Consider the following 27,316-nt stretch of genomic DNA (forward strand, 5'->3'; position numbering starts at 1 on the left):
GGTCTACCAATACTATGTTTCCCCTTCAGACAGTTTGTGACTTTGGTAAGTAAATTTCTGTATGATATTTTATATCTAGTTACCTCTATTATTAAAATCTTGTTTATTTGGCATTTGATGGACCAATATTAGCTATGAAATCCTTTCTAATGAAACCAAAGTAGGGGATTAGGCCAGGTTACAGTAATGCCTGTAATCCCAGTACTTTGGGAGGCTGAGGTGGGAGGATCACCTGAGTCCAAAACGTTGAGGCTGCAGTGAGCCATGATCATGCCACTGCACTCCAGCCTCAGCGACAAAGTGAGACCAAGTCTCAACAACTAAGCAAAAAAAAAAAAAAAACAAGAAGAAAGAAAGAAATTAAAGTAGGGGACTTAAACACCTGCTTCTTCAAAAAGAATTTAAAACTCTACAGAGAAGAAATTATTCAATTATTTCATCTCTTTCCTGCTTCCTTTGGATACTAATCTAGTTGAATTACTCTGTATAGTTATAGCATATATGTAACTACTTTTGTAAGCAGAACTAATGTTTTTTTAAGAATCACAAGTAATGTATATTTCATGATTTGGATTAAACAAACAAGTTTAACTGAAAAATTATCATTGTCATCATAGGTAATATTTATTAAGGATTTAATGTACAACAACCTTATATGAGATATTATTAATTTTTTGAGACAGAGTCTCACTCTGTCACCCTAGGCTGGAGTGCAGTGGCACAATCTCCGCTCACTGCAACCTCCGTCTCCAGGGTCCAAACGATTCTCTTGCCTCAGCCTCCTGAATAGCTGGGATTACAGGTGCATGCCACCACGCTCGGCTGATTTTTGTATTCTTAATAGAGACAGGGTTTCACCTTGTTGGCCAGGCTGGTCACCTCAAGTGATCCACATGCCTTGGCCTCCCAAAGTGCTGGGATTACAGACATGAGCCACCACGCCCAGCCAAGGTACTATTATTATCATCCCTATGTCACAGATGAAGAAACTGAGGCACAGAGAGGTTAAGTAACTTGCTTAAAGTTCCCCAGATAATAAGTAGCGATGCCAGGATATAAACTCTGGCAGTTTCATGTTCCCTCCCTGCTGCTTCCCACCTACTTTTGATTCAGTAGATCTGGAGCGGAGCACTCGGAATTAGTAAAGTCCCCAGGTGATTCTAAAGCAAAGCCAGGTTTGAGAACCATCCTGTTCATTCACTTTGCACTGGATGGGTAGTTACTTACCTGTGTCTTAGAAATAGTAGTTCATATGGTTAGTCAAGTAACACCTGTACACTTTCATTTCAGTAGTAAGCAAATTTGCTTGGAATCTGCTTCAGTGTTCTTCGGGCACAATGCTGAGGGGGCAGGTGAACGTTAGGAAATTGCCTCTCACCCCACGGCACAGACCACCTAGTTTAAAGGCACATGTGAGCAGGCAAATCAGGGAGAGATCATAAAGCTTGGGTAGAAGGTGTAAGGTGGGCTTCCTGGGAGGGGGTGTGAGCTGGATCTTGAAACGTGAGCATGATTTGGAGATGGAGGAAAGAAGTGGGGAATGGTCTCTGCTAAGGGAACAACTGAAGCAGGCCTTCATAAATGGCGATTCACAGCTCATCTGTGGGCGAGTGAGTACAACCAACAGGACTGGATGGCATTGAGAGTTCCTTCTGGGAAGTGGCAGGAAATACATTTGGAAAAGCAAGTTAGGGCAAGATCTGGTAAACCTTAAGTGCCAGGTCCAAATTTGGATTGAACACTGTAAACAATATGGAACCACTGAAGCTTGAAAAGGCAAAATTATAATGATGAAGGTATCGGTTTAGAAGGAATCATCTGCCATCAGTCATGACACAAGGGGAAGGATACAGAAGAGATAAGAACCAGGAAAAACATTTGAAAGGTTAGAGGATCAACATAAGTGTGGGAGAATATCTTAGTAAAGGAGTGGATATACACAGAATTGGGAGTCACTGGGTCAGGTTATGCCACTGCTCAGGCTGAGTGATTTGGAGCAAATTGCCTAACATCTCTGAGCCTTAGGTTTTCTCATTGAAAAATGAGTATGATGATGGTAATGACTGACCCAAAATAGGCCAAGAATTTCTCTAGGGTGGTGACAGCTCTGGGATACAAGGTGAATGGGTTAGGATTTTGAGTCTGTTTCCAGGTCTATATGAACTAAAGAATGTGTTATGGGCCGGGCGCGGTGGCTCAAGCCTGTAATCCCAGCACTTTGGCAGGCCGAGACAGGCGGATCATGAGGAGATCGAGACCAGCCTGGCTAACATGGTGAAACCCCGTCTTTACTAAAAAAATACAAAAAACTAGCCGGGCGAGGTGGCAGGCACCTGTAGTCCCAGCTACTCGGGAGGCTGAGGCAGGAGAATGGCATAGACCCGGGAGGCGGAGCTTGCAGTGAGCTGAGATCTGGCCACTGCACTCCAGCCTGGGCGACAGAGCGAGACTGCGTCTCAAAAAAAAAAAAAAAAAGTGTTCTGAATGGCAACAGAGACATCCACTTCGTGGAAGATGAGAAAGGGAGGGGAACTAATGGTTGGTGAATGTTCCACGAATTATGTGGGAATTACAAAGAAATTACTCTTCACACTCTTATGAAGTAGGTATTTTTATCTCAAATTAACAGTTGACCTTACTAGAGCAAAAGATAGTAATTTGAGTTACTGGATATGACTCAAATTTGAGTAGCTAGATACAAACCAAGGTTCGCTAAAATCTAAAACTTGGGCTTTTCCAACTAGCACATCATACTGTTCTAGATTTGAAAGTTATATTTTATTTCATTGCTTCTGGCTTAATGTAGTCTGTTGAGACTGTTTTGAACTTTGATTCTGACATCTATCAAATTAATTATCCCTCCAAACTTTGGGTCATCCAAGAGGGACATCAGTTTTGCTGAGCTGGGGGAGAAAGATGGAGGAAGGATGTTTTAAAGTAGAAAAGAGCGGCAGGTGGCCTTGACCTGTGAGGTAGGAGACAAGGTTATCTGAGCAAAGTAAATGCAATCTGGATGTTAAGTGGACATAAAAGTCGATGGAATAAATTTGCTGCTAAAAATGATCGTGTAGGCAGGTGGAGAGTAAAGAATAGAAAGGAGTTAAGAACCAGGAATGGAGGCAGTGAGAAGAGGGAGGGTGGTGTGGGTGGACCAAATACTGCTATTAAGGAAAAACAGAGGGTGGAGGAAACAAACAATAAAGGGAAGGTTGACCCACTCAGCCCTTCTATTCAGCTGGAGGAAGTCACAGAAAAGGAGGCCATATTGAATGGTAAGATTGGAGAAGACTGGTTAGGGAATAGGAAGCTTAAGTTGTTGTCTAAAAAACGCAGTTTCCAGTAAAAGGAAGAAATTGGGACTTTTTTAAAAAAAAAAACCCACATATGTACACTGGAAAACATGGGCCACAGGGATAAACCTTCCATTTTTACTTCCAACCTTACCATGTGCTCACAAAAAAAAAAGCGTTAAATACATCTAAGTTTTGACGAGGTTATTCAAAAGTGTAGGATGTAAACCAAGAATTGTTCACACCCCAACATCCCGCACAAATTAAGGGATTACATACCTGAGTGACAAGTACATACAAATGCATTACTTCTAGAGAGACTGAGATGTGGATAAAAGACATTTCAATAGAGGGGATCACATACACCAGTGGGATCTTTCTTCAGAGACAAACCCACGTTACGCAGGAAACAGTGTGGACTCTGGCGACGGCCCTCTGCTCTGGCTGAGGATTTCTGTCCCAGAGTGGTACAGGAATCTGTGTAGTGTTTTCGTTTGGAGAAAACAGGAAGTTACACTCATTACATCTTTTGCCCAGATGATAGAGTTCGAAATCCCCCCGGGGTTGTTCATGGAATGAGCCGCTCTGTTATGCTGTGAGCCGTGGTATTAATAAGCCACCCCTCACTAGATGTGGGGGTTCCACAACGCTTCCTCCACCCGTCACCACAGCAGCGGATAGGATTTAGGTTGAATATTCCAAATAGCCAATTATGACAGTTAATTTCAAATGAGATGACTTCGAACTACACGTGAAAACAATACTACTTTATATCACGACTCATGCCATCCGTGTATGTAATCAAAGCCTTCTAAGTCTTGATTTGTCCTTACAAAGACGAAGGGTAGAGTGAATATCAACATTTGCCAAACAGGAGTTAGTGAAAGTCTGAAAGGGAAAGCCTAGTTAGGTTTTATCTTAGAAGTGATTTTTAAAAAGAGACACGCAGATAAGCTCGAGCTTTCTGGAGCCGATTCCTAAGGCCTTGCAGGTGTTAAGGGGATCGAGAATTGGCTGCAGGTTCCTCGGAAGTCTGCGCCGATTCGGAGGGCCACCTGGCCACCTCTGACTTTCTGATCTAGGGTGCATCCCCCAGTCCCGGTCGACAAAGGTGGGGAGTCAGGTTCGAGGCCAGCTGGGGGGGGGGGCGGTGTGCGCACAGGGGAGGGGCGGGGGGACTGGGACCCCCTCTCCTTCGGGGTGCTTCAGGTCGTTTCTCCAGAGGCTGGTGGTGTCCCCGACCCAAGCAGCTCAGCCCCGCTCGCGAGGTCCGAAGTGGCGGGAAGGGGTCCTCCGCGGCGGCCCCAAGGCGAGGGAGGCTGTAAAACCTGGCGGAGAATCCGGCGCCCCGGGTCGGGGATGGCTTGGGTGTCCGGGGCAGGGGCCGCGGGCTCGCAGGTAGAAGCTCCCCACGCTAGCGGGGGCCTCGGCCGCGGAAGGGGCGCCCCCGGCGCCGCCGGCAGCGGCGGGCGGGCGGGAGGGAGCTTTCCGGGCCCCTCCCGCGCCTCGGGCTGGCGGGGCGATGGCGACGACGGTTTCCCGGCTCCCCCGCCCCGGACGCCGATGGCGGTGCGTTCCGGCCCTCCCCCAACAGCTTCTCCCCCGCGGTCGCCGGAGCCGGTGAGGCCGAAGAGGGCGGGGAGCCGCGGAGGGAAGGCGAGAGGGCGGAGGTTGCGTGGTGCAGGCGGCGGCGGCGGGAGGAGGAGGGCCGGGCGGGCAGGGGAGGAGGAGGAGGCGGGCGCCGTGTCGCACGCAGCTCCAGGCGGGGCAGCCCCGGTGGCTGAGGGACGCAGCCAGACCTTGGCGGGACGGGGCTTTCGCCGGGGCCCAGGCCCAGCGACCAGGCGGAGGCGTCGCGGGAGCCTTTGGGGCACCACAGAGATGCGGGTGAGTGTCGGCAGCCGCCGGGGCCGAGAGGAGGTGGCGGCGGCGGCGCAGGCCCGGCCCCGAGCCGCGGTGTCGCAGTGACTTGGGCCGCGGCGGCCGAGCCCAGGCGCCTGGCGAGGCCTGAGCAGCCGAAACGCGGCCGGGCGGAATGGCGGCCGGGCCGGGGTACTCGTGGGCGGAGGACGCCGAGGGCGGCAGGAGAGCAAGCGGGGCCGGGCCCTGAGTCACCCCGGACGGGCCGGGGCGGCCAGGCCTGGACTACGCACTGGGAAAAAGCCCGATTCATCGCGCCTGGAGGCGGCGGCCTGGTGGCGCCGGCACCTTTCCCCGCCGCGACTGGGCCGGGCCCTCGGAAGCTGGGCCGACGTGTGGCACGGGGCAGCTCGGACGTCCGCGCCTCGCCTCGTGAGGCGACCTCCGCGGGACGCCGGGACCCGTGCCCTTGCCCCCTCGCGCCCACGCTTCTCCCCAGCGCTGCTTTCCGGCCGACGCGTGCTCCCCGGTGAGCCCTGGGCTCGCGCGCAGGAGCAGCCGCCGAGCCGGGCTCTCTCGCTTTCCGGTTCCCTGCCCGCGGCTCTCGGGTTCCCTGCCTGCATTGTTGCGAACGTGCAGGGCGCTATTATTGGGTAACAGTCGCCCTTTTGCCCCGTTCTCCTGGGGCTATGGGCCGGGGCATGCGCGCAGGGATGCGAGCCCGGCGGCCGAACCGGACAGAGTCCCCCGGCGCCCGCCTAGCGCTCGCGAGTCGGGCCGGGCCCTGCGCCGCGGCGTCGGCGCGCCCCCGGCCCCAACGGGAGCGCGCGCCCTGACCCTGAGGGTAAACGTGTGCCCGCCAGGCTGCTGGGACTTGGGGTCCTCAGACTCGGGGGTCGTGCGCTTTTTTCCCCCCAAGATCTGAAAGACCTCTGTTTCTGCCGCCCGTGCAATATTGTGTAGAGCAGACATAAGATAATTAAGAGAGAGAGGAATGCTTGTAGACATTCCTTGAAATGAATCCCCAAAGTTAAGGTTTTCTCTCTGCCTGGCTTTGCCAAAAAGAGGATTCTCTTTTCCGATTGGGTCACTCTTGGTTGCTTCTGGTTCGTAGTAGGGGTTAGTGGTAAGTGCGCAAATACTGAATTGCAGTCTACTTAAATATTTATTTGCCCAGTGTAATTGCTCTTTCTTGTAGTAGCATTAAAATCGTCAAAAGTTCTGAGTGGAGTAAACGATCACACTTTTTGGAATGCACTTAACGAAGCGGCAGAAGAGGAACTAGATTCCTTTTTTACTTCAAGCCTTGAGCTTCTAGGACCTAAGCATATCTTAACGCCTCGCAGAAGTGTGTGCAGTTTTAAGTTTAACACTTCATTTCATGGTGCACCCGAAAATGTACCCGATTTTCTGAAATCTTGTAGAGTGTATTATGTAGTAAAATATGTAATGATGTTTAAAATGTAAGACCAGTCATTGTGTTTGGAAAAAATATTTGGAGGTGAGATTTTTCTTTGTTTAAAGAAGGTTTTTGGATATTGAAAAATGTTTTACTTGAAGGTTCTATTTGTTGTTTTCCATGGTGAGTCGAAATAGTTGCGCTGCATTTCAAATTCCAAAGCATGCAAACACAAGACTGGCTCGCTTTAACTCTATTATGCCCATTTTTGGAGGTTTCAGGAGAGTGTTCCTTAAGCTTGAGAGGGATGGCTGAATTGCTTTCTAAATACGTTAAACTTCTTTTCTCATTGACTTTATCTTTTACAAACGGTTTTGTCAAAAAAACAAACTAACTTTAGGTATGCTAGGTTTTTCACCAATTTATGAAAGCCTCCCTCCCTGAGAGCCACATGCTCAGGTCCTTATAGGCAGCCCCACCCCCCACTCCTAATGTGTGTACCACATCAGAAGACAGACACGCATGGCTGAGCTGATTCTGCATGGTTTCCTTAGATATTGCAGTTCATTAGACTCTTGCCACTTACTGAAAGTTATCTTCTGGCTGTAATTAACTACAGTACAGCCTTATTTCCCATACATTTCCGATTGTGAATTCCTCCAGCGCAGGGGATATTCCTTATTTGTTTTTGCGTCCCGAGAGTAACAGAACTTGGTTATGGTGGTGCCTCAGTTGCTTTTTTTTTGAATGAATTAGTTTTCTGGAATAATTCTAACTTACACTTAACGTTTGAAAACATGCCCTGATTTTTGGCTACAGAAAACACAGTCCTTGCACTTAAGGGGGTTAAGAATGCAAGCTTTATTGTACACTTCTCGAGTAAAATTGATCGTCTCTCTCATCCCTCCTTTTCTACCCCCCCCAATCCACTTCCCTTCCCCCCGCAACACCCCAGGACCTAGTACAGGGCCCTAACAGAAATCTGCCCGGGTTTTCTATACCTATGGAAGTCCAGGAAAGTGCCAAGAAAACACGTTGTGAAACTTTAACGTTTTTTCTCCTTAAAACTAGTTTTAAGGTGTGGATTTAAAAAATTTTTGTGTTTGGTGCTGCTTTGGAAACTCGATCAGGTTTTTCCCCCCAGGCTGAGTATCCAGCCTTGCCTTTGTAATGAAGCAGTTTGGTAATTAAGGCTCCTCCTTGTAGATGAGGCAAGCCCCATGGTTGTGCTGGAGTGGGATAGGAAGTTGCTGTGGGAGGAACCATCTCTGGGTCTCTGAGGGCCTTTCATCAGAATGTCATTCCCAGTATACCCAGAGGCGTTGTGTCTGTCTTTCAGCATGGAAAATTAACATGAATGTACTTTAAATTGAGGAGTTGTTGCTTGCCATTCTTCAAATTAAAAATATTAGGGCCTTAAAAACTTAAGAACTTGGTTTTTTGTTTGTTTTGCTGTTTCAGCCCTCCGTAGGTCCTAAAGCCATGACCTTGAGTCATTCTGGAATAAAATGTCTTTGGGGGACTGAGCTTCATTTTGAACTTGTCTTTTGGGTATGTCTGGGAAAAGGATGTTAACCATTTTAAGGGCCAATTCTAAGTTTGCCTTGCTTTTTAAAAACATTTGGTAGTTTATCAGTGTGTTTGTTTTGCTTCCAAATGAAGAAATGAGCATTAAATGAAAAATAGATCCAAAAAGCCTTATGTTTACTACTGAGGACATAATTTCCTGTTTGTAGGAAGTTTCCTGTTTATAATATGAACATTTAGTAAACACACTATAAACAGAATTATTATAACATTTAATGACTTAAGTTTTTTATTCACTTATGGAAGTGTTTCACTTCTAAAAATTCTGTGAGGGAGAGAGATTTAAGTCATTTATTTTTGCTTAGGTGTAGAACATGTTGCTTGGGAGAGAAGACATGGAGTCTAGTTCAAGCTTACCTTTGCAGGGCCTATATTTCCTCATTTGTAAAATGAGATGGTTTTTAATTGACACTGCTGATTTCCTCAGGCCCCGAAAGTTTGTGGATTCCGTGGGAATGCTACAACTTTTAACATTAACAGGATTTTGGAAAAACAGTCTTAAAGAACATCAAGTATTGTATTCATGTTTGAAAAGTAGGGTTGTGAAGCCTCAGTTTGATAGTTAAATTTTTTCCCTTGGGAAACTTGGACCAAGTAAGCACTGTTCTGCTTTTCCTAGTGTTCCTCCATGCTTCAGCGCCATTGCAGTTCCATTCTGAATCTGACTCTGCCTTTTCTGTCACCTGACGGCACACACGTCACCATCTCTGGAAAGCTGGCCCTGATGTCCTGGTCTGGGTTAGGAGCCTTCCCTGGGTTCCCATGTCGTCCTGCCTATGTCGCGATCACAGTATTTAACCTTTTGATTATACTTGGTGGTTTCTCTCACCAAACTGACCTCTTTTGGGACAGGGACACTGTGATATGCATCTGTCCCCAGCGCCTAGCGTACTGCATGCGTCAACATTCACGTACATCCTTCCAGTGCCCTCTGAAGCATGGGTACTATGGTTTAACCCGCTTTACAGAATATAGGTGAAGGAGCTGAGACTTTGAGTGGTGAAGGTCAGGGCTAGGAAGGTCGTCAAGCCCGAGTTAAACGGGACAGGGTAGCTCCGGAGCTCAGGCTTTTAACCAAATGTTCCCAGAGTGTTTGACTAGTTTATATGAAGGTGGAAGAAGACTAGAAGAGATTAAAATGAAAATGCTTTAAGGACTGATATCTGATCATTATGGCAGAATTCATTATGCAGAACTGTGATCCACTACCAAGAATGAGCTTATTCTTCCTGGTCTTTTAGTAACATTGTGGGAGAGTGATTGGGCACTGATAGCGTAGACACGAACAGTTCTGGAACTTTGGAGCTACTGTTAAATTGGGTGTGATGTTATGACTCATTGGCCTTGCAAAAATTTGTAAAACCATTCAAGACTGTTTAAATCTAACAAGCGGCAATTTTTTTAAAAGTCTGTGTCAGAAAATACTTTGGAAAATAGATTGTATGAAATGGGTGCAGCCATTTAAAATATGTATAAAATGTGTATGTATTAGTGAAGTTTTGTTCTTTTTTTTTTTTGAGACAGAGTCTCACTCTGTCGCCCCCGCTGGAGTGCAGCGGTGTGATCTCGTCTCACTTCAACCTGCGCCTCCCAAATTCAAGCGATTCTCCTGCCTCAGCCTCCCGAGTAGCTGGGATTACAGGCGCCTGCCACTATGCCCAGCTAATCTTTTGTATTTTTAGTAGAGACTGGGTTTCACCATGTTGGCCAGGCTGATCTCGAACTCCTGACCTCATGATTCACCCGCCTCAGCCTCCCAAAGTGCTAGGATTACAGGCATGAGCCACCGTGTCCGGCCGTGAGGATATTTAAAGTAGTAAAAATGGCTGTCATTTTAGGTGGGTAAACTTGGGTGCTTTTAAAATACTTTTTGAAGAAAAAATTTAAGAACCAAAAAATTAACAGCATGGCGATCTCAAGATGGAGAAGACCTAGATATAACACCAAGTATAGGAACTGTAAAGGAAAAGATTTGAGTACTTTAGAATAATAAAACTTCTCTGTGTTAAAATTCCATAAACAGAATTAAAAGGTGACTGGCAAACAGAAAAATATTGTAACTTACAAGCAAATTTACTTTCCTTACTGTAAAAAGACGGCATGTGAACACCACCAACAAAAGAGGCCTCGCCCCCACCCCCGTGGAAAAAAATGGGCAAACTGGTAATTTATAAAAAGAGGAGTAGGAAACATGAAAAAACTTTCAGCTTCACTATCTGTACTCCCAGAAATGCAAATCAGTGAGATACTGTTGGGTTTTTTGTAATTGGCATAGATTAAAAAATAAACTACTTATGGTGAGTGTATGGAGACAGGAGCTCACTCATACCTTGCTAGAAAGAGTGTAATTTAATATGATTTTTGGAGAGCAAAATATGTAACAAAAGCTTGTAAAATATGTGTGTGCTTTGAAATAGCTATTCCATTTCTAAGAATTTAGTCTAAGAAAATACAAAAGAATGATTAACAGATTAATATTCTGTCCAGGATATGCTGTTATTTAACTAATACCCTCTTAAGCTTTTGTTTTCATTTTTTTGCTGCTGTTAAGGATGATTATTTCAGCATTTAGATCAATTTTTACTTTCCATAATACTGAATTTAACGAACATTTAGTCAGTATTAGTGATAAAATGTAACATAAAACAACATATGTAAGTAATATCTAAACTTTATTTTGGTGTGTGAATATATGCATTTTTTAAAAAGATGAAAACCAAAATGTTAACATTGATTATCTCTGAGCAGTGAAATTATTTTTAGTTTCTCTTAGCAGTAGGTTATTTTTAGGTTTTTTTTTTTAATTTTTTAATTTTTTTCCTCCAACTTTCTACAGTGCACGTGTGTTTATAATACAGTGGATTAATTTATAAAATCAAATCCCAAAACAGAAGAAGCAGGGGAGCTACTTGCAAGGAAGACTTTTCTGCTTAGTTTAATGCTGAAATCACTTCGTGTTTGCTGTACTGGCAGCCCCTTTCCAGGTGTGTTGATGTGCAGGGTTAAATATCTGACTTTTGTTGGGCTGTATTTCCAGTGGTCAGGTTCTCCTTTGCTGGACTAATCTTCTCATTTATTTCCCCATATGTTAATCCTTCAGATACTTTAGTCCCCTCATTTAATGCCCTCCACGAAACTGTCCTAATCTCATGAAACTGATTTATGTTTTGATGGTTTATTATAACACTAGATTAGGTACTAATGAATTGTCTTCAGTGTGGAAGTTTCTTTGTTTTAGTAATAGTTTGAACTTTCTTTTTTTGCTTAGTTCACAACTCCTAGTGATACTAGATGCGTTTTAAATTAATGTTTAAACTTAATGTCATTATGCTTAAGAATAAGAATTTGCTAAAAATTAGAAAAAATATTTTGGTCTAGTTTGTGCAGTAGCTTGGAAAATTCAAAGGCTACTATCAATTTTTTAAGAAATGTATGCTAAATAATACAAATTAGGAATACTGTTGTGATTATGAGAAAATAGTTGTACAGAAATGTGTCACCTAACACTGCGAGGGGGTGCCTTTGCTATGTCGAAATTAATTAAATGCTAACTAAAATAGTGACGTGTGCATGATAGGCATCCGAAAGTCAGAATGGGGGAAAAAGGCAGACAGCTCAGACCGCCTTTTCTCAAGGCAGGAAGGAGACTTTGGTCAGACTGGAAGGAAAAGTTTGGAATCCTAGATGATGTCGATAAACCAGACTCTTTGATCCCAAGGGGAATTCAGGGAATAGACATGGAGACTAGGCCATTTCCCCCTCCCCAAACTTGAAGCTTTAGGAACTTGGAGACTTTGGTGTGGGGGGATGGTGGAGAAGGAAAATTCCAGACTGATTCTTCTGACTTCTCTCATCTTAAATATTTAAAATATTAGAAGGTTTACTTGCCATTTTATCTTACATACAATAATAATCCTTAGTCCAGGTTGAGCATCCCTAATTTGAAAATCCTAAATCATCCAAAATCTAAAACTTCCTTAGTTACCAACATGACGTGACAGGTAGATCATTTCACCCCTGACCTCATGTGATGGGCCACGGTCAACATGCAGGTGCACAACCGTTTATTCAGCGTCCCCGAGGGGAAAATAAAATTACCTTCAGGCTGTGTGTATAAGGTGTATGCGAAACATCTGAATTCCCCAATTAGATTTGGATCCCATCCCCAAGCTACCTCAAATATTCCAAAATACGAAACAGTCTGAAATTCAAAAGACTTCTGGACCCAAGCATTTCAGATAAAGGGATACGCAACTTGTGTTCAGTGCTTGGTGTGAGCCAAAGACTGTGCCGAGCTTGCTTTGTGACTGCTTGCCCTCAGCTTTCTGCTGCTTGCAGATACCTCACATGGGACAGAAGGCTGTCTAATGCAGTCCTGGTTGAGGGTGGACTTTGACACACACCATAGGAATATATTACATCAATCATCAAGTAGAGACTACTGAGATGAGAGTGTCTCCTATTTGATGAATTGATGAAAAGCTACTTGGGCACTGCGTAGAGTAGGTCCTACCAACAAGGGACTCAGAACACACAAGGGAAGCAGGGTTAGGAATGCTGAAGACACATGCTGGAATTGGCTCTTCAGTAGTGCTTTTGTTACATGTTCTGTGTATAGGGGACTTTGCCCTACACAGGGTTTGTGTGTTGCAGGGGCGGGGTGGGTGTTTAATGTCTGCAGTTTAGCTGGGGCATTACAGGTGAAACGTATGTGTTCTCTCTTTTGACACTATGAAGGTTTTGTTTGTTTGGGTCACTGTTATTTTTATAATGGAGCTCTGTGTTACCACTCTACTTGTTAATGCATTTTCAGGATTTTTTTTTTATTTAGACCAATATTTGGCTATCTGTGTTCTGTGATATGTAAGGTATGGGAATGGGAGGGAAGCTTTGTGAATAAACTTAGGAAATGCCAAGTGGCATATTGAAGGGCCTTTAAAATCTTAATGTGCATTGCTGCTGTTACAGAGAGGTATATCCAATAGGGTATGTGTATAGGTATACATACATACATTCATATATATTAAAAGGTACACTCCTAATTTAATAAGAAATTTCCTTTGAAGGAAGAAAGCTCCCCTACCATACTACATGTTTTGTAGAACACATACTGATTTTAAAATCATGGAATGTGGAAAATTAGGTCCTTACAGTAGAGATTTGATATGGAGTGAATTGATGTGTTCATTTTTTTCTCTTGAAACGAGCACCTGGAAATATTCGTGGTTCTTTGTAGCACAGTGTGGGAAGTGCCATAGAGGCCAGGATCCTAATGAGTATAGTTGTAAGTTTAGTGTCTAGGAATAATTTTTGCTTCACACTAGTCCTTGTTTAAATCCTAAATACTACGAGAGGAATTAGATTAAAATTTTAAGGCATATGGGAGACAACAAAATCAAAGCCTGTGTTATTTACATGTTATTGGTGGTGTCATATGTTGAGAACACTTTTAATTTTTTTAATAGTAATTTTTTTTTTAAGTTTCAGGGTACACGTGCAGGCATGCAGGTTTGTTACGTAGGAAAACCTGTGCCATGGTGGTTTGCTGCACCGATCAGCCCATCACCTAGGTATTAAGCCCAGCATGCATTAGCTCTTTTCCCTGATACTGGTCCCCACACCTTCCCCGATAGGCCCCAGTGAGTGGTGTTCCCTTCCCTGTGTCCATGGAGAACACTTTTTAAACCTGTAAAGTAATGGTTTAACTACAAAGTTGTTTCACATTTTTTCTTTAAAAATCTAAAAACTTCCTGAGTTTTAAAAGCATCTCAATACTTCTCTTGAAGGCGCTCTTAGATTTGTACTTGATTCATTAGATTGGTTCTCTTGCATTTCCAATTCATGGTTTCCAGAGGGTGAACGCTGTTCTCAGGATGTCTTGCGTTAGATGAGTTTGGGAAACATCACCAGGTTTCTTCTCCAGAGTGGCCCCTTCTGAGGAGAGGCACATCGCCCATTTCCCAGACTTGTGGACCAGGTTACCATTCTTTTTTCTTGGGTGACCTCTTGAGGTTAGGGTTCTGTGCAGAATCCTTGCTGTTCTAGTTCATCTTATCTTTTCTAACTCTTCATGAGCATTCAGGAGACAGCTTTAACTTGATCCTCTCTTCTAGTCTTTGTTGCTTTGGGGTTTCTCAGTTTCATTCAGGCCAAGCAGTTCTCAGCAACTTCAGCTGAGAGTCTTCCAGTCCAGCTAATAGCCTTCAGGGCTTTTTCATTTGACTAACCTGCCCTTTCTTCCAACTTGACTTGCCCCAAACTGATCTCTTTTGCTCCCTAGGCCATGTCCGACATCTCTGTTTCTGGCGTTATGTCACAGACACAGATTTCCGACTTGACTTCTTTTGTTTATCCATATTCAGCAATCTACCAAATCTGTCTAGTTCCTCCTCCATAACGCTCCGTGTTTACACCTTCCTCTTTGGCCCTGCCGTCACCAGCTTCATTCTGCCCTCACGCCTGGTGATGCAGTGCGCTGCTGATGCTGCTTTGTTCAGGACTTGCCTGGCTTCCTTGACTACAGAGCCTCTCCAGGGCAGGTATCAGGCTGCCAGCACTTGAGGGAGTGGGCTCTGCTCTTCATCTTTGTCACCCCTTCGCCACAACCATCCTATCTCATCTTCATAAGCTTAAAAAAAATCCTTAAAGTCTAGCTATGTGTATCATGCTAACATGCTTTTTTAAAAAAACTGGCTCTGCTGCACTTCTCACTTGAAAGTAGCTGGATATTGGTTTGGGTATTTGTCTCTATCTCAGCTCGTCAAACTGGGAATGTGATTTCTAGTAACAACGTTTAGCAGAATTTCAACAAAGCAACCAGTTTGTGGAAGTTCTGTTAACTTTGAGGTTTTGCCGTAATAAATTATAAATGTTGGAATTTTTCTATTGATAAGGCTAACTTATGGAAAACTGATTAAATAATTCACTGATTGTAACCAGCAAACCATATATTACCCTAAAGTTTTGTTTCAAAAATATGGATGTTGTGGAAGATGAGTATCCACGTCGCTTTTTATGGTAAACATGTAGGTGAACGTGTATGTGTGTAACTAGGGTAGTGATTCCCTTAATAGTTATAGGAAAAGTGATTCTAAAAAGCATTCTGATGCCTTTCTTGGCGGCAATGAATGAAACTACAGGTTCACATTAAAAAGAGTACCTTCCCCACCAAAAATGCAGAGGAGGATTTGTTTTACTGACAGTTGAGTACAGGCTAAACTGTGTATATGCACATACACACTCTGTGCTGTGTGTGTGTGATGTGGCCAAAAGAAAAATAGTCCTAAAATGGGCATCTCTTTATTCCATTTTATTTATATTTTTCAGAAGTTTATTTATTTGCAGTTTTGATACGTACATTTTATTTTAGAAAATTGAAGTTTGTGAGGTTCAAGTCCTCTAAAGTAAGTTTATTATATATGAGTTCTTGACGATAACAAAACTGTGGGGAAAATCTGGATTTTGTGTTGTTAGTGTTCTCTACCTTTTTAAAAATATTAACTATATTTTCAACTGGGAACATGGATTTATGGTTTTCAAAATAAGCTACTTGAAGTATAAGCTTAAAAAGCTTGCTTGAGAAAATACACAAGTTAATGTAAATTGTATGGAATAAAAAATATGGACAGACTGTTGTTGAGACTTTCCACACGAAACTTACGCTGGGCAGTGAAGACTATGGTACTGTCCCAGCCACAGCTAGGGTGGTGACAGAAATCAGTAGCAATCTTAACATGCAGGATTTTCTTTATGCCTATTTAAGGTATGGGTTTTGCCAGGCGTGGTGGCTCAGGCTTGTAATCTCAGCACTTAGGAGGCCAAGACGGCTGGATCGCTTGAGTTCATGAGTTCGAGACCAGCCTGGGCAACATAGCGAAACTCCATCTGTACGAAAAATGAAAAGATTAGCTGGGTGTAGTGGCCCACACCTGTGGTCCCAGCTACTTGGGAGGCTGAGATGGGAGGATCGCTTGAGCCCTAAGGGAGATGTTGCAGTGAGCCAAGATGGCGCCATTTCACTCCAGCCTGGGTGACAGAGTGAAAAATAAATAAGAAAAATATGGGTTTAAATTAATGTTAGCTCTTGTCTCCCAGGCTGGAGCGCAATGGTGTGATCTCAGCTCACTGCAACCCCCACCTCCCAGTTGGTTTTCAAGCAATTCTCCTGCCTCAGCTTCCCGAGTAGCTGGGATTAAAGGCGCCCACCACCACGCGCGGCTAATTTTTTTTGTATTTTTAGTAGAGACGGGTTTCACCATGTTGGTCAGGTTGGTCTCGAACTCCTGACCTCAGGTGATCTGCCCACCTCGGCCTCCCAAAGTGCTGGGATTACAGGCATGAGCCATTGCCCCCTGCCCACATTTTTCCCTTTATTATAGGTATGGCCAGATTGTTTTGAGACAGAGTGGGAAGCAAAATTTAAAAAGTCCCCTCCCCAAAAGAACCCTGCCTCTTATTGAAGGTTATCATCGAGTGGCAGATTTCTATGAGCTCAGAAGACATACTCAAATGATTGAGAAACTGTTTTTCCAAATTATTTATTCTTGGCTGATTTAAATGTACACTCCTGTGCATATATGTTTCTCCTCATACTCTCTCCCCAGTGTCTATAATTTCGGAAAATACTAAAAAGTTCTTAGTACTTGATGTTGTAATAGCTAGTAAGGAAATTTTCGACAAGATGCTTTTTAGCAAATGCAGCATTGAACATATGTGCAGAGAGTGGGGGTGCAAATCTGACAGGTGGAACCACAGGTGTGGTGGGTGACATCAGTCACTGTGAGCCTTGAGTGGTTCAGGGACCACCGGGGACGTGTGTCGGGAGCATCTTACCTGAAAGAGGTGTCGCTTAACTGTGCCCAGTTCCTTCAGGAGAGTGGATAAAGTGATAAATTGTCTTTAAAACAAAAAACATAAAAGCCCTAAATCAAATAAAGAGCATAGTAGCACCGTTTCTCCTTTCGAATCAGTTTGTAGTAAAATGGGAAGTATATTTGAAAGTTTGCTCAGCTAGGGAAAGTTGCTGATCAGAATTTTTGACTCAGGATTAAATTATTTTAGTCAAAAGAAAAATAATGAAAAGGGGTGTGTTCTTGATGAACAGATTCGTGTGCACTTAGTGATACACTAGCTTCCAAAATCTGCTTATTGAGCAGATACTTATTCAAGGCCCCACACTCACCTGCAGGGCAGACGGTTCACCACACATGAGGGAAATTCGGAAATTAGTTGAAGAGGATTGTGGGAACTGTGAGTTGAGACTGTTCATCTCAATGGGAGTTAATAGCGTTTGTGGTTGACTAAGGGCATCTTTTACGGAAGTGGACCTCGTGTGCACGCCTCACTGGGAGAGGGAAAGACCCGCCAGGAGGTGCACATCTGGCCTTCCACGCTCAGTGGCCTGAGGATGTTTCTGTGGAGCACCACTGTCCACAGGCCCTCTAAAAGGAGGGCAGACTGGCTTGCTGTTTGTGTCTTTGTATTTGTGTTAGGCTGGGTTCTGAAAATACAGTGGTGCCAAGACAGAAAAGAAACTTTTTAGATGCTGATGTGCAGTGAAAGCTCTTCAGTAGCAGCTTCTCCAAAGTCAGTGGATTTCATACAAGAGCATCGCATTCATTCACTAGCAAGAGAGCTAGGAAGCCCTGTGAAGCTGGTGTTTTAAAATATTCTGTTAAACATGTATTTCATGGTAGAATGAAAGATTCGTGTGAATTTTAAGATAGAGTGATATTTCAAGGAAAATTTAACTCTGTCGCAGCTTAGGCTGGATCCCCAGGTCTGTCCCCCGATCCAAAGGACTCGTCCACTCTCTGCTGAAAGTTACATTTTGGTGGGAATTTTGGAGAAGTGCCACCTCTGGTGTCATCAGTTATCAAAGGTATGGTGGAGTTTTCAAGCAACATTAATTCACTTCATTTTGACAAAAATAAGCACAGGTGGTTTAACATTTAAATACTATCTTAGGAATTTCATAGATATTAGAAACCCTTTATAGTAGTATTAACATGAATAGTAGCAAATGCTTACCGTGTGTCAGGGACTCTGCTAAGCATTTTATTTTCATAACTCACTTATTCCTCACAGCCACCTTATACAACAGGTACTACAGTATTATTTCTAGTACAGATGATGAAATATGGGCACAGAAGTTAAGGAATCTGACCAGGCTCACACTGCCAGTGACTTGTGGAGCCAGAGCTGTGAAGTTCCACAGACATTCCACACATTTCTATATTAGCTGTTTGAAATTTGTCACTGTGTACTGTCGATCAGCGCCTCTTGAATCGTTTCTTTAGTAAAATTTTTTTTGTGGGATAACCCAGCACCCAAACAGACATAACTGGGAAAAAAAGTGCACTGAGTAATACTTACCTTGTTGCATTCTATGAGCTCTTTTTTTTTCTATTTGATTTTTTAAAAAAGTTCCAGTTCCCTTTAACTAAGTTGGTTTCATGATCTACACAATAATGAATTGCAGCCCTCAGTTTGAAAAGCATGTGTGGTGTAGATGATCATGATCAAATGCAATACTGTTTTTTCTTGTCTTAAAGTGAATGAAAATACTTGGAAACAAAATACACGCAAGTACCAATCTAGACCGTTGAGTAAGCATGATTTAATCAAGGTAATTGAATAAAACCATTGTGCTGAAACTAAGAACTGAAATTCAGTCCTCAGCAGTTAAAACTAGTTTATTTGGACAAACTGGGCAGTCTTTATAACACCTGTTAAATATAATGTGATTGTGATTTTCTGTAAGTTTTCAGGTTTTCTGGAGCAATTTATACCAGTGTGGCTTGTGGCATCTTACCTGGAAGTCATGTAGTAAAATAGGAAGAATATAGATGTTGACTTAATTAAGATTCATTTCTGAATTGAGCAATATTTAAGGCATTTAGTGCTTGAGTGTGGATTTTTTAGGATTTAAAAGGACCCTCCTCTATTGCTTATTCAGGTATCTAAGAGAAAAAAAATTGTTTTCTAATTCCTAAGATGTTCATAGAAGAAAATTCTGTACTTCTAATTAATGATATCTGAGAATTCTCATAATTATAAATTTGAAGGAATGAATTAGCATGTGTGTGTATTTTATTTTATATATATTTTTTGAGATGGAGTCTCATTCTGTCACCTAGGCTGGAGTACAGTGGCACGATCTCGGCTCACTGCAACCTCCACCTCCCGGGTTCAAGCGATTCTCCTGCCTCAGCCTCCCAAGTAGCTGTGACTACGGGTGTGCGCCACCACATCAGGCAAATTTTTGTATTTTTAGTAGAGACAGGGTTTCACCATGTTGGCCAGGCTGGTCTTGAACTCCTGACCTCAGGTGATCCACCCACCTCGGCCTCCCAAAGTTGTGGGATTACAGGCGTGAGCCACCGCGCCTGGCTGCATGTGTGTATATTTATATAATTAGAAGGACAAAGATTGATCACAATGAGAAGGCTGCTATGTCTGTTTAGTAAAACTTTGAAGCTCTACTAATTTATTCTTTATAGCAGTTTTGAGAAGTCGGTATTTTGGTGTTTAATTCCCACTCCCAGCTTTATTAAGGTATAATTGACAAATAAAACATAAAGCATACAACCTGATGTTTTGATACATGTATGCTGCACATCATGAAATGATTATGTCAAGTTAATTATATCCATCACCTCACATACTTAACATTTTTTTGTGGTAAGAACTTTTAAGATGTACTATAAGCAGTTTTTTCTCTTTTGTTTTGCTTTTAAGCAATTTTCAATTTTCAAAATACAGTACATTATTATTAACTGGAGTCACCATGCTGGGTGCTGGACCTCCTGAGCTTATTCCTCCTATCCAACTGAAACTTTGCACCTTTGACCAGTGTCTCCCCATCGCCCTCATTCGTGCTTAATTTTTTAAGGAAAACTTAAAAATGAATGAACAGAATTAGAATTGGCCTTATAGAAGGAGCCAATGTTCCTTCTAAGAGAATCTGAATAGCAGTGCTGGCTGGTTTGGAGTCTGTCTGTCTTCTCTGTAGTGATTGGTGTGGTATTTTCTCATTGCCATCTGGTGGTGATCTGATTGGAGGTCATCTTGTTGAGGTTGCCGGGGTACTCATTTTAGAGGGCAGTGGAAAGTGTGAACACACCTGGGCGGAACATGGTCATCTTTATACCAGACTTTGAATCAAAGGTTGCATGCAGCCAGCTGAGAGACGTGCACAGAAGTTCTATCGTGAGACTTCTGCTGTAAGTAAGTATCATTAGCTGTACTTGGTTTTTTGTTTGTTTTTTGTGTGTGAGACAGGGTCTTGCCGTGTCCCTCAGGATGGAATGTGGTCACATGATCACAGTCCACAGCAGCCTGGAACTCCTGGGCCCAAGCCCTCCTTCTCCCTCAGCCTCCCGAGTTGTACCTTATTTTTGAATAAGGTACGTGGTTTTGGAAGACATGATGTTTGCACGTCTGTTCATTTGCAAGTTTGTTGTAATTATGCTTGTATACTGGCTTTAGAATTTAAAAGGAAAATTCATGTCTCACTCCTGCCCGTCATTGTATCATGGTGAATGGTAATAAGTCATCACGTTCTCCAAGTCAGTCCTGAGGATCCTCTTGTGACAGTGATGTTGGGAGAGGCAGGTATCTGCTGATTTCTGCTAGTGACAGAGTCCACCATCCTCTTCCCACCGTCGTTTTGAGCAAGTCATTTCCGTTTCTGCTTGGCTGCAGCCAGGTTTCATTGCTTTCTACTCATTCGGAGCTATGTTCTTGAAGGCCGTGTCTCCTGGCAGTTACCACAGTCAATGACTTTTTCGTAATAGACCTTTTCCTTGATTTATCTTCAACCTTAACACTGTTGAGCTAGAAGTTTCGTGGATGAGCCTCCTTTGGCTTGCCTTCTGGCCTCCTGGTTCTCCTACTTATATATTCTGTCTCTTGCAAGTATTCTCTCTCCTTTTTTGGGAGGGGTGGGAGGCAAGGGACTACTTTGCCCACATCCTTTAAGCACAAAGTTTTAGTCCTCATCTCTATTAAGTTCTTCACACTTTGAAGATTTTGCGCTGTTGTTTGCACTGATGCCAACAATTTTACTTTTTTGTCAGTTACTAAATTTATTCCTTCAGGTGTGGTTTCCTTTGGGCTACAGTTTTTAAACTGCCAGCCTTTAAAAAAAAAATCACATTCAACTTATCTAAAATTAAGCTCTTCATCTTCTTTCTAGTTTCAGGCTGCTTCTCGTAACTTATCTATTTCTGTTAATCCTCACTTTCTTATATAGAGTTCTTCCTCTCTAACTCCCTTTACTCCTGGGGTTTTGCCAGCATGAGAATTTTTAAACTGAGTGTTCAATTTAGTGATATAAAGAATTTCATATAAATACATTATATGTCTGGATGATCATCCTGTAACCTAGAACTGCCATGATATTTCTTACTTGTGGAGTTCATATTTATTTACAATTATATTGTTGCTGGATAATTAGCTAAGACAGAGGCTATAATTGCTTGAGATCCTGTAGGCCACATATGGCTCCAAGATGTTCTTCTAGCTTTTACGGTACAACTTTTTTGCTTTTTTTAATCATAAAAAGTGTCAAAAGTGTAGCAAACATGTCCATTCCTGAGAATTCCACATGCTAACACATGCAGACATCTTCCTATATAAGATCTAGTAGTTATAGACTTCATATGTAACCACTATAATTTCAAGGTGTTGATGAGCATAAATGATACTGGCAATGTCTAGCGTGGAATAATGAAAATCTTTGTGATTTCTTGCTGACAAAGTTGGACACTTTGTTAAAAGTACTGCATCTGTTGCCTGCATTCATAATCAAAGGAATTGTCAAATTTCCATCAAATGTTAGTGAAAATAAAGATGTAATTTTTTGCCCCATTTACATTGAGAAGCCCCCTGAAATCCACCCATGGACCCCACTGTAGTCTCACTTCCACCCGTCTCCCACACTGTTTTCTCCTTCCCCCATGGGTAACCATTTTTATTAGTGTTCAGTTTAGCCTCCCAAGTTTTCTTCTTGAAAAGAAAAATATATCTACACTTACATGTTAGTATTTACTCCCATCACACACAAAAGGTGCCTGTTTTCAGTTAAGTATCCGCTAAGAATTTACTTTCTTATCAGTATGTGGAGCTCCTTTCTTTTTTTCTTAATAGTTCCTGTCATTGCGCAGTGCTCATTGTCCTAACTTAGTCTTCCTGTCCCCTACTGATGGATTTGGGGTTGATTTCAAGTCTTTTGCAGTGACAGAACTTGAATTTACCACTTCTTGTGGTTTTGGCTGGCACATTTTGGGAATAGATTCCTGGAAGTGGATTGCTAGGTCAAAGGGTAAATGCATCTGTGGTGTTATTAGATCTGGCAAATTCCTATTCTTATCATGGAACATTTCTTGAGCGATAGCTGTCTTGTTTTGAATTTTGTTTTTCGTTTTGTTTTTTTTTTTTTTTTTTTTGAGATGGAGTCTTGCTCTGTCACCCAGGCTGGAGTGCAGTGGGGCGATCTCTGCTCACTGCAGCCGCCACCTCCAGGGTTCCAGCAGTTCTTCTGCCTCAGCCTCCTGGGTAGCTGGAATTACAGGCACACACCACCACACCTGACTTATTTTTATATTTTTAGTAGAGACAGGGTTTCACCATGTTGGCCAGGCTGGTCTCAAACTCCTGGCCTCAGTTGATCTGCCTGACTCAGCCTTCCAAAGTGCTAGGATTGCAGGCCACCATGCCTGGCCTTGTTGTGAATATTGAAAGTAGTGTCTGTCAAGTTCTTGAATCCAGAAATAAATTGTTGGAAGTTTGAAAGTACAAATTTGAGCCTTTGTTGTCCTGAATTCTTTCTTACCTGTGTCACCCCATCCGGTCTGACCAGTCACCACGATGACTGCTTTGTGTCGCCTGTGTCTTGGGCCTCTCTCTTTCCATTGTTGTTGGTCTAAGTTGAGCCTTTATGTCAGTGTCACTTGTCTTCTCCGAAAGCTTCCATAACTCTGCCACCCTCACGGAATAAAGGCCTTGCATCCTCTTCCCACTGACCCAGCCGCCACCTCTCATGACTTGCCCAGATCCTTCACCGGGCTCCTGTGATCGGTTTTCTGCCTCATGCTTGTCTTCCCTTGGATATCAGCTTCCCTGTACCTCTACTGCTGTTCAAATCCTGCTCATCCTCTGAGAAACGCTCAAAGCACACATTCTGTAAAGGCTTCCTGATTTTCATAGCCTCAAATGGCTTCTTTCCCTTATTAACTTGTATTGCCATTTTTGTCTGTATCTTTAATATGGCAGCACATCATGCATGCCATATGACATCTCTTCCAATACCTGCAGGCAAAACTTTGACGTTTGTGTTTTCACCTGTTTATGTATTATTGCGGGAGAGTATAAATCCCTCTATTGGTAATGTCTTACATAGCATTTCTTAAAGCTAACTTTCTGGTAGAATACTCAGTAATTTGCTTTTAGTGCTGATGCCAAGACCCATATGTACACAGAACCTGGTCGTCTTGAAAGATGCATTCCTTTCTGTGAAGGAACTGAATTTGAACCATAAGATTTACAGCTAGCGTGCTTTAAGTCTGTTCTTTGTCTTTTCTTAACAGCTTTATTGAGGTTTAATGCACATACTATAAACTTTGCTCATTTAAAATGTATAATTCAGTTATATTTAGTGAAGTTAGAGTTGTGTGGCCATCACTACAATGCAAGTTTAGGACATTTCCATCACCCTGGAAAGATCCTTTGTGTCTCTTTGCCGTCACTCCCCATTCCCACCCTCCTCCCAACCCCGGGCAACTACTAACCTACTTTGTCTCTATAGATTTGACTATTCTGGACATTTCATGTAATAAATGGAGTCATATGGTACGTGGTCTTTTGCATCTGGCATTCACTTAGTGTTAATGTTTTTGAGGTTCATCCATGCTGCATCAGTACTTGATGTTTTTTTTTTTTTGCCAAGTAGTCTGACTGTGTGGCGTTATTATATGGCTGCCTCACATTTTGCTTATCCGTTTACCTGTTGGTGGACATTTGGGTTGTTCCGCTTTGGGGCTATTATAAAGTGCTGTGAACATTCATGTACAAGTCTTTGGGTGGAAACTGATTTTTTTTTTTGTTTTTTGGGGGTAGATATCTGGTAGAATTAATGGAGCATATGACAGATTGATGTTGAGTGAACATGGACTTTTAATGCCCCAAATGTTTAATTATTAGCTTTGAGTAACAACATGAACAAGGCAATGCAAGCATATGTGATAAATTCATGTCTTGAGACTTTGATTTGGAATTAATTGTTTGAGAAGCAGAACCCATTTCTTATTTGGGTATGTGTTTATTTTATTTCTCTGACTTTAGAGCCAGTGAACTTAAAGGTTTAAAATGGCTTTAAGTAAGTAGAGATAAAATTTAGCTACCATCTCTAGGAAGCTGTCTATTAGGGTGTTTGTTAATTGAAATTTTTTTATGCTGCTTGTCAACTTTAATCATTTGAGAGTTTCCATAGTTTTATATAGAAAAGGATGGCATAAATCTTCTAAGTAAGTACAAATTTTTCAAGCCTTGAAATTTCAGTAACAAACTCATGTAGTCTTATCTAATTAGTAAATGTCCTTCTTGGTAGATGTCCAAACACTGAATGCCCAAGTTCTTGGTCTGTATTTATGAGATATTAGTCCCTGTCCTGGCATCTTTAGTTAAAAATTTGTCTTGATTAAAAAATGTAGAATAATATAACATTCAAAATAGTAACCAGTGAAGATCCAAACAAAGTAGAGCTTTAAATAGCTTTGGGAGTGTAAATGTGAGTAAAAGTCAAGCCATGAATTTGCTAGTTCTTCCCTGACCTATTCGTTGGCAGCAGTTTGGACCTGTCTTTACATATTCGTATCATTAAGCTTTCACCTGTCTTTTTGCATGCTTCCTTTTGAAGCCAGGTTGTAATGTCAGATGCAGGAGTAACTCTTGGTAGCACACTTCTTAAGGAGGTGGAATGAGAAACTCCTGCCTTCTAAGGAAACAGCATGGGTAACACCTCTGAGCCTGGGCTTCCTCATTTGTCAAATGTAGCTGGTGCTTGCGGAGAATATATTTACTGTGAGGAGTAAATCAGTGAAAGCATTAAAGCTGTTGTACAGAGTCTAGCATAGCAGCCCACAGTAAATATTAGTTCTTTCTTTATATAGTTAATAAGCTGACATGGAACAGTTGTACTCAGTGGACACTCTGGAGGTGCTATGGGTGTGGGTAAATAAAACATAGCGTATAGAAAAAGGTCCCTGCAGTTCATTCAGTTAACAGAGTGAGTGCCTGTTTGTGTTTTAGAAATTGCGGGGCAGCAATATGGAGGATGGATTGGAGGGGATGCGACCAGTGAAGACCCTTTAGTCAGTGAGCCAGATGGGAGGAGGTAATGCCTAGACTCTGGCAGTTGGGAGTGTAAAGAGAAGGAGGATAAGAAGGAGAGAGAATTCACAGAACTGATTTTTCATCGGGGGTAATAATAGAGAGGAATCAAAGCTGATGGGAAATGCAGAAGGGGGAGTGAGTTTGAAGGGAGAGAGACCAGTCGAGAGGCTAAGCATGACCCTCAGTTGAAAGTCTTGGTAGAAGGAATGGGGAGGAAAAGTGAGGTTGCACGCAACATGAGGAAAATAGATAGGATTAGATGTTTGGGCAGTTAGAAGAGAGGGAGGTGCTTTCGAAACTCCTAGGATTCCAAGCTGGGCAGCCGAGGCTTGTGACAACTAAGTTGGGAAGAAAGGCAGGGAGAGAGGAGTTCGGTGTTGAACATGTGAGTCTGTGGCCTTTGGAAGATCCAGCAGAAGGAGGAGGGAGAGCTGGAGTGAGGAACAGGTTGGAGTTGTCGTCGAGGGTTGGGCAAAGTAGAAGGTGCCACAACAGATCTGGTGGCTTGTTGCTGGTTTTTTACTCCCGAAATTATTAAGTTGAAACTGTAGAAATGTATTATTAAAATCCTCAACAGAGCTTTCCGTAACATGTGTATATAGCCTAAAGCTTCAGTTTTCTTGCCTAGGCAGTTTTACCTAATCTTGGCTGTACACTTAAAACTCAGGTTGGCTGTATTAGCCTCTTTCTTTTTCAGCCATTCCATTCATTTAAAACTTAGAGAGAATTTAATAATTTCTAAAAATAAAAAAAATAAATAATTTCTTACGGAATTCAAAAATTTCTGAGCTTGCGCTTTCCAGTCTCAGTTCTGAGAGGCTTGGAATATCCTTTCACCTGCTAAATTGTTCCACAATGTTTTAATTGCCTGCCCCTCACCCTAAATGCTTTTGCTTTTCTATTTTTACTTATGTTATATAGGTTTGCTGAGTTTTTTGTTAGCTTTTTATTATGGAAAGTAGAAACTGCAGCCACCTTCTCTTCTGTGCTGTGGCCCTGTGTGTCCAGCTGCCTGGGGTGATTCACAAGGACCTCAGGTTCACATGTCCAAGGGCAACTGCCCTCCTGTAGACCTGTTCCTCTCTGATGTTTCCTGTCTTGGTAGACAGCATCATAGTCAGTATCATATTTGTCAGATCGTACATATAGGTATTTATCAATCACTCAAGTAAGCAAAAAGTAAATACTTATCAGGCTGCTTGTTGCAGTATTATAGTTGTTAAAAAGTAAATACTTGAAAGCTTTTTGTTAGGTATTATTATTGATGAATAACAGAATATATGACTCACCAAAAAAATGAGGTATATTTCATTAAGTGAAGTGAGGTATATCAGTTTTAAGTGAAAAAAGTTGCCGAACCAGTGTGTGATTGATCCCCAAAGAGCTAGAAGTCAGTAGGGGTCAGCACAGATCTTTTTTTTGTTTTTTTCTTTTTCTTTTTAAAGCCATGTTCCTTGAAATACTGGAGTTTTCTTGAAACACACTACTGGTCTCAAGATACGTTCAGGAAAAAATATTTCATGGCCAAGTAAGTTTGAGGGAATATGCTTTATACTGTTTTTCTGATGGAAATTCATAAGGCATGTTCACTTATCAAGACCTCTGAAGTCTTGCAGCAAACAAAGTATTTAACTTCACTAAAGCTAGTAATTCCCCAGTTCCCTTGATGTTCAGTTCAGTTGATGTTCCAATTAGTGTTTAGTGGAAGACTGTTGTAAGTGCTCTTTTTCAAAAGCCCTTTCAGTATGCATGGATGAAACCGAAATTACTAATATCAAAGAAGATA

At 42.4% G+C, this 27,316-nt stretch overlaps 1 protein-coding gene across 5 annotated transcripts in view; it reads left to right on the forward strand.

The window, feature by feature from the left end:
• Positions 1–3,185: 3,185 nt before the first annotated feature.
• CUL1 (cullin 1) overlaps positions 3,186–27,316 on the forward strand; it is a 103,769-nt gene continuing 79,638 nt past the window's right edge. For 3 of the 5 annotated variants that reach the window (XR_003118493.1, XM_025378527.1, XM_025378531.1), the window contains exon 1: positions 4,914–5,177. The gene's annotated coding sequence lies outside the window, so the exon portion shown is untranslated. Of the gene's footprint in view, positions 4,421–4,913; positions 5,178–27,316 lie in introns of those variants that run through there. The other 2 variants (XM_025378530.1, XM_025378529.1) reach the window with 2 other exon arrangements.

The sequence above is a fragment of the Theropithecus gelada genome, chromosome 3 (genome assembly GCF_003255815.1).
Source record: "Theropithecus gelada isolate Dixy chromosome 3, Tgel_1.0, whole genome shotgun sequence".
NCBI classification, from domain to species: Eukaryota; Metazoa; Chordata; class Mammalia; order Primates; family Cercopithecidae; genus Theropithecus; species Theropithecus gelada.